Source organism: Malania oleifera, chromosome 3, assembly GCF_029873635.1.
Source record: "Malania oleifera isolate guangnan ecotype guangnan chromosome 3, ASM2987363v1, whole genome shotgun sequence".
Classification (NCBI taxonomy): Eukaryota; Viridiplantae; Streptophyta; class Magnoliopsida; order Santalales; family Ximeniaceae; genus Malania; species Malania oleifera.
Window position 1 is genome coordinate 121,067,378 of NC_080419.1, and position 2,661 is coordinate 121,070,038.

The following is a 2,661-nucleotide window of genomic DNA, read 5'->3' on the forward strand; positions in this document are numbered from 1 at the left end:
CATCTGCTGTGGAAGGATTTCAACATATTTGCATTTTAAGCATTTGAGTCCAAGATTTTATTTGTTACCATTTAAGCACGAAGAGAAGATGTGGAGCAAGAAGTAAACATTCATCCCAAATTTTTTAGGTCAGAAAATCTGGCTTTTGTTTAAGCAAAGCCTGCAAAAAATTGTGTATAACAAACAAGAATGTTTTTTCCCATGGAAACAAGTTTGGGAACTAAGTTGAGAAACGACATATGGCTTATCAGGACTTTTGGGAATTTCAGATGGCCCAAAAAATTGGTCATGCTAACATTTATTATTGCCAGTTGGGTTTTATTAGCTACATTTCTTAACAGGCTTATTAGAGGTGTGAAGTGCACATTAAGATTTCAAACATGTCAGTGTTTAAGCATGAAGTTGAAGAGGGTCTGGGGCAAGAAGTAAGCTTTCTTGTTGATGACTTTAATTAATTCAACTCCCAAAGGATCAACATGATACCAAATGAATCCCAATTTTGTTTCGCAGTATCACATGCTATTGATTGTTCATTTTCCTTTTATTTTTGGCTGGGCTATGTAATTTTCCAAAAAATTTAGTGCTGGAGTTTCAGAAATTATTTTCCAAAAAACAATACCATTCAAGCTCTTTCATTAGGAAGAAATGAACTTTAGCCATGAAAAACTTGAGGCTTCCAGCAGTGACAGATTGAAGAATGAAAATATAGTATAGTAAAATATTAACTCTGGTTCTAATAATCTCATAATTTGTCGAGATATTATCTTTGATCAAATGGCATCATTGAATTGGCAAGAAAATTATGTATACATATCAATAGTGAAATGACATGAATTCCTGCTCATCTTCACAGCCAAAACTCAGATTATTGGAACCTCATGACCAAATTTGATAAGTAAAATAATTAAATTCATTGTTTTTTCTCTTTCCCAATTTTTTTGGTAGGCTACTTAATTTGGTTGTTTGATATTTTGATCTTTATGCTCTTGGTTTACTTTTGCATGTACTGATCCTGGTGATTCTTGGTAAAAGGATGAGTGTTAATACGCTGATGATTCTTGCTCTGTTCCACCTCCACAGCCAAAATTCTTCCACATATTGTAATAGCTAGCACTAGACTTGATCACACCAGGATTTATAGGTATTGTGTTATTCATTGCTGTGCTGGTGTATTTAAACCAATATTCTACTTAGAACCTTCAATTGTTATTCCTTCGCACAATGCCACCACTCCCTACAGCTATGAAGTAATCATTGCTCACTATAGAATTTAAAAAATATAGATTGGGAAAATTGGATGTCTTGTGTAAATGAAATGGTAGTTACATTTTGAAAATCATTTTAATGATGGCTTCATATCCTATAGAATTTTAAAATTATAGAATGGGAAAATTGGATGTCTTGTGTAAATGAAATGGTAGTTACATTTTGAAAATCATTTTTATGATGGCTTCATATCCTATAGAATTTAAAAAATATAGATTGGGAAAATTGGATGTCCTGTGTAAATGAAATGGTAGTTACATTTTGAATATCATTTTTTAAATTTTTTTTCCGGTATCATTCACAAGAAATTTAGAAGAACATGGTTGACTATATTTTAGTGGTTGATCCATGCTTCATGCTACTGCGCACCCATAAGAGCAACAGATTTTGACGCATCATTAAAATTTTAAAAATTCATAAAGCAGTATATTTTTTTCAAGTTGGGGCATAGTTGGTTTCTGGTGGTTTGACACTTGCATTCCAATTCTTGAAGGTTTGACAGAACTCAGAATATTGGAACATCACAGCCATTATTTTAGAATAATAATAATAATAAAACTAGGCCGTGTAATTGAGCTTGATATTTTGATTATGATGCCCCTGGTTTACTTTTGTATAATAACCCGATGATTGGAAACTAAAAGGTTGAGTGTTCATACTTTATACCAGAGGCTTGCCAATGTTTTACATAGCCAGAGGGTTATAAAGAGAATGGTAAATCCAACAATTATACAACTCAATGCTGGATCACATCTTCATCCTCTGTTTGCACTTTGTAATGGTTCACATCAATGCATATTTGCATTGGTTGCTTCGATACAAAATTTTTTATAGTCCAAGAATTGTAAAAAGAATTGCTTTGCGTGATGCTCTACCCCAACTCCAATTAAGGATGTGTCTTTGGCACATTGAGCTTTACAGTTTCCCCCATAAATGGGACCTCACAAGATTGAAATCTAAATCATTTATATAAGGGTCTTTCTAGGAATGTAAGAGGCCCCCTCAACCGATATAAATGATCCAGTCCACATTATTGTGTGAGACTTGCACCTTTATGTTATGGCAGTACTATTTTGGTAAGGCATAATCTTGGGGCATATTAACATGCTTGGTCTGATTGTGAGATGATTGCGCGCTCAAGGCATCCATTACTTTGAACCTTTGGAACATTAATTTAAATAATTAAATAAATAAATATGAATTTAAAGTATAAGTACAATAATAAAACTGAGTGTTATTTTTCCTTTTATTTTTGGCTGGGCTACGCTATTTGATTGTTTGGTAAGAGGAGGAGTCTCCACTTCAGAGGCTCACCATTTAAAAAAATGAAAAACTGTCCAAAGCGAAGGGGAAAAAGAAAAGTTACTTCTGATCATGACACAAGGTATCTGATGC